Source organism: Schistocerca gregaria, unplaced genomic scaffold (assembly GCF_023897955.1).
Source record: "Schistocerca gregaria isolate iqSchGreg1 unplaced genomic scaffold, iqSchGreg1.2 ptg001214l, whole genome shotgun sequence".
NCBI lineage: Eukaryota > Metazoa > Arthropoda > Insecta > Orthoptera > Acrididae > Schistocerca > Schistocerca gregaria.
In genome coordinates, this window is record NW_026062536.1 from 19,419 (window position 1) to 28,238 (window position 8,820).

The 8,820-nt window shown below is 51.2% G+C and overlaps 7 non-coding genes across 7 annotated transcripts; all 7 read left to right on the forward strand.

Annotated features, from left to right (window-relative positions):
- The first annotated feature begins 52 nt into the window (after positions 1 to 52).
- Positions 53 to 171, forward strand: LOC126329729 (5S ribosomal RNA). Its single transcript, XR_007562484.1, has one exon. It is a non-coding gene; the product is annotated as a 5S ribosomal RNA (ribosomal RNA).
- A 1,278-nt stretch (positions 172 to 1,449) lies between these two features.
- LOC126329730 (5S ribosomal RNA) lies at positions 1,450 to 1,568 on the forward strand. The gene has a single exon (XR_007562485.1). It is a non-coding gene; the product is annotated as a 5S ribosomal RNA (ribosomal RNA).
- Positions 1,569 to 2,846: 1,278 nt separating this feature from the next.
- LOC126329731 (5S ribosomal RNA) lies at positions 2,847 to 2,965 on the forward strand. Its single transcript, XR_007562486.1, has one exon. It is a non-coding gene; the product is annotated as a 5S ribosomal RNA (ribosomal RNA).
- Positions 2,966 to 4,243: 1,278 nt separating this feature from the next.
- On the forward strand, positions 4,244 to 4,362 carry LOC126329733 (5S ribosomal RNA). The gene has a single exon (XR_007562488.1). It is a non-coding gene; the product is annotated as a 5S ribosomal RNA (ribosomal RNA).
- Positions 4,363 to 5,641: 1,279 nt separating this feature from the next.
- LOC126329734 (5S ribosomal RNA) lies at positions 5,642 to 5,760 on the forward strand. Its single transcript, XR_007562489.1, has one exon. It is a non-coding gene; the product is annotated as a 5S ribosomal RNA (ribosomal RNA).
- A 1,277-nt stretch (positions 5,761 to 7,037) lies between these two features.
- Positions 7,038 to 7,156, forward strand: LOC126329735 (5S ribosomal RNA). Its single transcript, XR_007562490.1, has one exon. It is a non-coding gene; the product is annotated as a 5S ribosomal RNA (ribosomal RNA).
- Positions 7,157 to 8,433: 1,277 nt separating this feature from the next.
- Positions 8,434 to 8,552, forward strand: LOC126329736 (5S ribosomal RNA). Its single transcript, XR_007562491.1, has one exon. It is a non-coding gene; the product is annotated as a 5S ribosomal RNA (ribosomal RNA).
- Positions 8,553 to 8,820: the final 268 nt, after the last annotated feature.

An 8,820-nucleotide genomic window follows, 5' to 3' on the forward strand; every position in this document is an offset into this window, starting at 1 on the left:
GTTAGGAGGAGAGGCGAAGCCTTCTTCTGCCGTGCAGCTACAGTATAACGACGCCAACGGCCATACCATGTTGAATACACCGGTTCTCGTCCGATCACCGAAGTTAAGCAACATCGGGCCCGGTTAGTACTTGGATGGGTGACCGCCTGGGAACACCGGGTGCTGTTGGCTCCTTCTCTCTTTTTAGATTGTACGTCACTACACCTGCCAGCCCTCTTTTCATACAAACTCTCAGGTGCGACAAAGATGCTTCCACAAGCATTTTAAACTACTGTATTAAACGTAAGATGCGAAATTACAGTAATGAACTCAGTTTGAACAAGAAAGCGCGGACGAAGAGTGCTAGGAACTCGTTGAAAATAACGAAACACTGCGAATCGACAGATGTGCTCTTGAAATGCGTCAGAGCCTACTGTTTTGTAGGAGCGCTAAATTCCAAAAACTAACTACATTAAAAAAAAAAAAAAAACCTGTTCCTGTCCGACCACCGATGATAAGCAACAACGTTAGTATTCGGATCGGCGACCGCTTGGGAACTCTGGCTGTCTTCATTTCTTGCTTTCTTGTCGCTACCCCTGCCAGCCCTTTTTTCATGCTACCTTTCTCATGTGACAAAGATGCTTCCATACTGATTTTAAACTATCGTAAGATACGATATTAAGGAACTCAGTTTGAAAAGAGTGCGCCAAGGAAGACTTCCAAAGAGTCTCTGGAAATAACAAAACAGTATGAAGTGACAGAAATGTTGTGAAATACGTCAGGGCATATTGTTTTGTAGCAGTGCACAACGGCAAATTTGTAAACAAAAATTTACCTTTCGTCGCTACAAGAGAGGGATACTTTGTCCAACAGCCTGTGTCTTGTGTGCATGTTTTCGCACCTTTCCACGGCACGGCGCAGCACAGAGCTGCTCTGGTAGCTCCGAACGGACGCACACGGCGCCTCGGACACGCCGGTTCGGCCCGCGCCCATCTCGCAGATGTTTCTCGTGCTTGTGCTGTCATTACGGACCGCGACCCGAGCGGCAGCGAGCGGCAGTCGAGCAAAGTCGGGACAAGTCGGGACGGAAGGGGACAGCCGAGAATGCACCGTGCGAATTACGCAAATATCTGGAAGCGCGACGCGTGTCAGGCAGGTGAGAACGCTTCCCTCGGTCCAGCAGGACACTGCCACACCCCGCGAGTCCCCAAGCCGCCCGGCCGCGCGCAAGCCCTGCGCCGGATAACGATAACAAGGTGCGTCTCCCGCGAGTGTCGGAGGCCGCACGAACCAAACGAATGACAGGCGGTGCAACGAGCAGCTGTGTTGTGCGTCCGACCCACGTGGCGGCGCGTCGCCTTCGAGGTGGAAGGACGTGCTTTGCGTCAAATGTGCCACCGAAAAAAGCGATTGCTTGTGTTAGGAGGAGAGGCGAAGCCTTCTTCTGCCGTGCAGCTACAGTATAACGACGCCAACGGCCATACCATGTTGAATACACCGGTTCTCGTCCGATCACCGAAGTTAAGCAACATCGGGCCCGGTTAGTACTTGGATGGGTGACCGCCTGGGAACACCGGGTGCTGTTGGCTCCTTCTCTCTTTTTAGATTGTACGTCACTACACCTGCCAGCCCTCTTTTCATACAAACTCTCAGGTGCGACAAAGATGCTTCCACAAGCATTTTAAACTACTGTATTAAACGTAAGATGCGAAATTACAGTAATGAACTCAGTTTGAACAAGAAAGCGCGGACGAAGAGTGCTAGGAACTCGTTGAAAATAACGAAACACTGCGAATCGACAGATGTGCTCTTGAAATGCGTCAGAGCCTACTGTTTTGTAGGAGCGCTAAATTCCAAAAACTAACTACATTAAAAAAAAAAAAAAAACCTGTTCCTGTCCGACCACCGATGATAAGCAACAACGTTAGTATTCGGATCGGCGACCGCTTGGGAACTCTGGCTGTCTTCATTTCTTGCTTTCTTGTCGCTACCCCTGCCAGCCCTTTTTTCATGCTACCTTTCTCATGTGACAAAGATGCTTCCATACTGATTTTAAACTATCGTAAGATACGATATTAAGGAACTCAGTTTGAAAAGAGTGCGCCAAGGAAGACTTCCAAAGAGTCTCTGGAAATAACAAAACAGTATGAAGTGACAGAAATGTTGTGAAATACGTCAGGGCATATTGTTTTGTAGCAGTGCACAACGGCAAATTTGTAAACAAAAATTTACCTTTCGTCGCTACAAGAGAGGGATACTTTGTCCAACAGCCTGTGTCTTGTGTGCATGTTTTCGCACCTTTCCACGGCACGGCGCAGCACAGAGCTGCTCTGGTAGCTCCGAACGGACGCACACGGCGCCTCGGACACGCCGGTTCGGCCCGCGCCCATCTCGCAGATGTTTCTCGTGCTTGTGCTGTCATTACGGACCGCGACCCGAGCGGCAGCGAGCGGCAGTCGAGCAAAGTCGGGACAAGTCGGGACGGAAGGGGACAGCCGAGAATGCACCGTGCGAATTACGCAAATATCTGGAAGCGCGACGCGTGTCAGGCAGGTGAGAACGCTTCCCTCGGTCCAGCAGGACACTGCCACACCCCGCGAGTCCCCAAGCCGCCCGGCCGCGCGCAAGCCCTGCGCCGGATAACGATAACAAGGTGCGTCTCCCGCGAGTGTCGGAGGCCGCACGAACCAAACGAATGACAGGCGGTGCAACGAGCAGCTGTGTTGTGCGTCCGACCCACGTGGCGGCGCGTCGCCTTCGAGGTGGAAGGACGTGCTTTGCGTCAAATGTGCCACCGAAAAAAGCGATTGCTTGTGTTAGGAGGAGAGGCGAAGCCTTCTTCTGCCGTGCAGCTACAGTATAACGACGCCAACGGCCATACCATGTTGAATACACCGGTTCTCGTCCGATCACCGAAGTTAAGCAACATCGGGCCCGGTTAGTACTTGGATGGGTGACCGCCTGGGAACACCGGGTGCTGTTGGCTCCTTCTCTCTTTTTAGATTGTACGTCACTACACCTGCCAGCCCTCTTTTCATACAAACTCTCAGGTGCGACAAAGATGCTTCCACAAGCATTTTAAACTACTGTATTAAACGTAAGATGCGAAATTACAGTAATGAACTCAGTTTGAACAAGAAAGCGCGGACGAAGAGTGCTAGGAACTCGTTGAAAATAACGAAACACTGCGAATCGACAGATGTGCTCTTGAAATGCGTCAGAGCCTACTGTTTTGTAGGAGCGCTAAATTCCAAAAACTAACTACATTAAAAAAAAAAAAAAAACCTGTTCCTGTCCGACCACCGATGATAAGCAACAACGTTAGTATTCGGATCGGCGACCGCTTGGGAACTCTGGCTGTCTTCATTTCTTGCTTTCTTGTCGCTACCCCTGCCAGCCCTTTTTTCATGCTACCTTTCTCATGTGACAAAGATGCTTCCATACTGATTTTAAACTATCGTAAGATACGATATTAAGGAACTCAGTTTGAAAAGAGTGCGCCAAGGAAGACTTCCAAAGAGTCTCTGGAAATAACAAAACAGTATGAAGTGACAGAAATGTTGTGAAATACGTCAGGGCATATTGTTTTGTAGCAGTGCACAACGGCAAATTTGTAAACAAAAATTTACCTTTCGTCGCTACAAGAGAGGGATACTTTGTCCAACAGCCTGTGTCTTGTGTGCATGTTTTCGCACCTTTCCACGGCACGGCGCAGCACAGAGCTGCTCTGGTAGCTCCGAACGGACGCACACGGCGCCTCGGACACGCCGGTTCGGCCCGCGCCCATCTCGCAGATGTTTCTCGTGCTTGTGCTGTCATTACGGACCGCGACCCGAGCGGCAGCGAGCGGCAGTCGAGCAAAGTCGGGACAAGTCGGGACGGAAGGGGACAGCCGAGAATGCACCGTGCGAATTACGCAAATATCTGGAAGCGCGACGCGTGTCAGGCAGGTGAGAACGCTTCCCTCGGTCCAGCAGGACACTGCCACACCCCGCGAGTCCCCAAGCCGCCCGGCCGCGCGCAAGCCCTGCGCCGGATAACGATAACAAGGTGCGTCTCCCGCGAGTGTCGGAGGCCGCACGAACCAAACGAATGACAGGCGGTGCAACGAGCAGCTGTGTTGTGCGTCCGACCCACGTGGCGGCGCGTCGCCTTCGAGGTGGAAGGACGTGCTTTGCGTCAAATGTGCCACCGAAAAAAGCGATTGCTTGTGTTAGGAGGAGAGGCGAAGCCTTCTTCTGCCGTGCAGCTACAGTATAACGACGCCAACGGCCATACCATGTTGAATACACCGGTTCTCGTCCGATCACCGAAGTTAAGCAACATCGGGCCCGGTTAGTACTTGGATGGGTGACCGCCTGGGAACACCGGGTGCTGTTGGCTCCTTCTCTCTTTTTAGATTGTACGTCACTACACCTGCCAGCCCTCTTTTCATACAAACTCTCAGGTGCGACAAAGATGCTTCCACAAGCATTTTAAACTACTGTATTAAACGTAAGATGCGAAATTACAGTAATGAACTCAGTTTGAACAAGAAAGCGCGGACGAAGAGTGCTAGGAACTCGTTGAAAATAACGAAACACTGCGAATCGACAGATGTGCTCTTGAAATGCGTCAGAGCCTACTGTTTTGTAGGAGCGCTAAATTCCAAAAACTAACTACATTAAAAAAAAAAAAAAAAACCTGTTCCTGTCCGACCACCGATGATAAGCAACAACGTTAGTATTCGGATCGGCGACCGCTTGGGAACTCTGGCTGTCTTCATTTCTTGCTTTCTTGTCGCTACCCCTGCCAGCCCTTTTTTCATGCTACCTTTCTCATGTGACAAAGATGCTTCCATACTGATTTTAAACTATCGTAAGATACGATATTAAGGAACTCAGTTTGAAAAGAGTGCGCCAAGGAAGACTTCCAAAGAGTCTCTGGAAATAACAAAACAGTATGAAGTGACAGAAATGTTGTGAAATACGTCAGGGCATATTGTTTTGTAGCAGTGCACAACGGCAAATTTGTAAACAAAAATTTACCTTTCGTCGCTACAAGAGAGGGATACTTTGTCCAACAGCCTGTGTCTTGTGTGCATGTTTTCGCACCTTTCCACGGCACGGCGCAGCACAGAGCTGCTCTGGTAGCTCCGAACGGACGCACACGGCGCCTCGGACACGCCGGTTCGGCCCGCGCCCATCTCGCAGATGTTTCTCGTGCTTGTGCTGTCATTACGGACCGCGACCCGAGCGGCAGCGAGCGGCAGTCGAGCAAAGTCGGGACAAGTCGGGACGGAAGGGGACAGCCGAGAATGCACCGTGCGAATTACGCAAATATCTGGAAGCGCGACGCGTGTCAGGCAGGTGAGAACGCTTCCCTCGGTCCAGCAGGACACTGCCACACCCCGCGAGTCCCCAAGCCGCCCGGCCGCGCGCAAGCCCTGCGCCGGATAACGATAACAAGGTGCGTCTCCCGCGAGTGTCGGAGGCCGCACGAACCAAACGAATGACAGGCGGTGCAACGAGCAGCTGTGTTGTGCGTCCGACCCACGTGGCGGCGCGTCGCCTTCGAGGTGGAAGGACGTGCTTTGCGTCAAATGTGCCACCGAAAAAAGCGATTGCTTGTGTTAGGAGGAGAGGCGAAGCCTTCTTCTGCCGTGCAGCTACAGTATAACGACGCCAACGGCCATACCATGTTGAATACACCGGTTCTCGTCCGATCACCGAAGTTAAGCAACATCGGGCCCGGTTAGTACTTGGATGGGTGACCGCCTGGGAACACCGGGTGCTGTTGGCTCCTTCTCTCTTTTTAGATTGTACGTCACTACACCTGCCAGCCCTCTTTTCATACAAACTCTCAGGTGCGACAAAGATGCTTCCACAAGCATTTTAAACTACTGTATTAAACGTAAGATGCGAAATTACAGTAATGAACTCAGTTTGAACAAGAAAGCGCGGACGAAGAGTGCTAGGAACTCGTTGAAAATAACGAAACACTGCGAATCGACAGATGTGCTCTTGAAATGCGTCAGAGCCTACTGTTTTGTAGGAGCGCTAAATTCCAAAAACTAACTACATTAAAAAAAAAAAAAAACCTGTTCCTGTCCGACCACCGATGATAAGCAACAACGTTAGTATTCGGATCGGCGACCGCTTGGGAACTCTGGCTGTCTTCATTTCTTGCTTTCTTGTCGCTACCCCTGCCAGCCCTTTTTTCATGCTACCTTTCTCATGTGACAAAGATGCTTCCATACTGATTTTAAACTATCGTAAGATACGATATTAAGGAACTCAGTTTGAAAAGAGTGCGCCAAGGAAGACTTCCAAAGAGTCTCTGGAAATAACAAAACAGTATGAAGTGACAGAAATGTTGTGAAATACGTCAGGGCATATTGTTTTGTAGCAGTGCACAACGGCAAATTTGTAAACAAAAATTTACCTTTCGTCGCTACAAGAGAGGGATACTTTGTCCAACAGCCTGTGTCTTGTGTGCATGTTTTCGCACCTTTCCACGGCACGGCGCAGCACAGAGCTGCTCTGGTAGCTCCGAACGGACGCACACGGCGCCTCGGACACGCCGGTTCGGCCCGCGCCCATCTCGCAGATGTTTCTCGTGCTTGTGCTGTCATTACGGACCGCGACCCGAGCGGCAGCGAGCGGCAGTCGAGCAAAGTCGGGACAAGTCGGGACGGAAGGGGACAGCCGAGAATGCACCGTGCGAATTACGCAAATATCTGGAAGCGCGACGCGTGTCAGGCAGGTGAGAACGCTTCCCTCGGTCCAGCAGGACACTGCCACACCCCGCGAGTCCCCAAGCCGCCCGGCCGCGCGCAAGCCCTGCGCCGGATAACGATAACAAGGTGCGTCTCCCGCGAGTGTCGGAGGCCGCACGAACCAAACGAATGACAGGCGGTGCAACGAGCAGCTGTGTTGTGCGTCCGACCCACGTGGCGGCGCGTCGCCTTCGAGGTGGAAGGACGTGCTTTGCGTCAAATGTGCCACCGAAAAAAGCGATTGCTTGTGTTAGGAGGAGAGGCGAAGCCTTCTTCTGCCGTGCAGCTACAGTATAACGACGCCAACGGCCATACCATGTTGAATACACCGGTTCTCGTCCGATCACCGAAGTTAAGCAACATCGGGCCCGGTTAGTACTTGGATGGGTGACCGCCTGGGAACACCGGGTGCTGTTGGCTCCTTCTCTCTTTTTAGATTGTACGTCACTACACCTGCCAGCCCTCTTTTCATACAAACTCTCAGGTGCGACAAAGATGCTTCCACAAGCATTTTAAACTACTGTATTAAACGTAAGATGCGAAATTACAGTAATGAACTCAGTTTGAACAAGAAAGCGCGGACGAAGAGTGCTAGGAACTCGTTGAAAATAACGAAACACTGCGAATCGACAGATGTGCTCTTGAAATGCGTCAGAGCCTACTGTTTTGTAGGAGCGCTAAATTCCAAAAACTAACTACATTAAAAAAAAAAAAAAACCTGTTCCTGTCCGACCACCGATGATAAGCAACAACGTTAGTATTCGGATCGGCGACCGCTTGGGAACTCTGGCTGTCTTCATTTCTTGCTTTCTTGTCGCTACCCCTGCCAGCCCTTTTTTCATGCTACCTTTCTCATGTGACAAAGATGCTTCCATACTGATTTTAAACTATCGTAAGATACGATATTAAGGAACTCAGTTTGAAAAGAGTGCGCCAAGGAAGACTTCCAAAGAGTCTCTGGAAATAACAAAACAGTATGAAGTGACAGAAATGTTGTGAAATACGTCAGGGCATATTGTTTTGTAGCAGTGCACAACGGCAAATTTGTAAACAAAAATTTACCTTTCGTCGCTACAAGAGAGGGATACTTTGTCCAACAGCCTGTGTCTTGTGTGCATGTTTTCGCACCTTTCCACGGCACGGCGCAGCACAGAGCTGCTCTGGTAGCTCCGAACGGACGCACACGGCGCCTCGGACACGCCGGTTCGGCCCGCGCCCATCTCGCAGATGTTTCTCGTGCTTGTGCTGTCATTACGGACCGCGACCCGAGCGGCAGCGAGCGGCAGTCGAGCAAAGTCGGGACAAGTCGGGACGGAAGGGGACAGCCGAGAATGCACCGTGCGAATTACGCAAATATCTGGAAGCGCGACGCGTGTCAGGCAGGTGAGAACGCTTCCCTCGGTCCAGCAGGACACTGCCACACCCCGCGAGTCCCCAAGCCGCCCGGCCGCGCGCAAGCCCTGCGCCGGATAACGATAACAAGGTGCGTCTCCCGCGAGTGTCGGAGGCCGCACGAACCAAACGAATGACAGGCGGTGCAACGAGCAGCTGTGTTGTGCGTCCGACCCACGTGGCGGCGCGTCGCCTTCGAGGTGGAAGGACGTGCTTTGCGTCAAATGTGCCACCGAAAAAAGCGATTGCTTGTGTTAGGAGGAGAGGCGAAGCCTTCTTCTGCCGTGCAGCTACAGTATAACGACGCCAACGGCCATACCATGTTGAATACACCGGTTCTCGTCCGATCACCGAAGTTAAGCAACATCGGGCCCGGTTAGTACTTGGATGGGTGACCGCCTGGGAACACCGGGTGCTGTTGGCTCCTTCTCTCTTTTTAGATTGTACGTCACTACACCTGCCAGCCCTCTTTTCATACAAACTCTCAGGTGCGACAAAGATGCTTCCACAAGCATTTTAAACTACTGTATTAAACGTAAGATGCGAAATTACAGTAATGAACTCAGTTTGAACAAGAAAGCGCGGACGAAGAGTGCTAGGAACTCGTTGAAAATAACGAAACACTGCGAATCGACAGATGTGCTCTTGAAATGCGTCAGAGCCTACTGTTTTGTAGGAGCGCTAAATTCCAA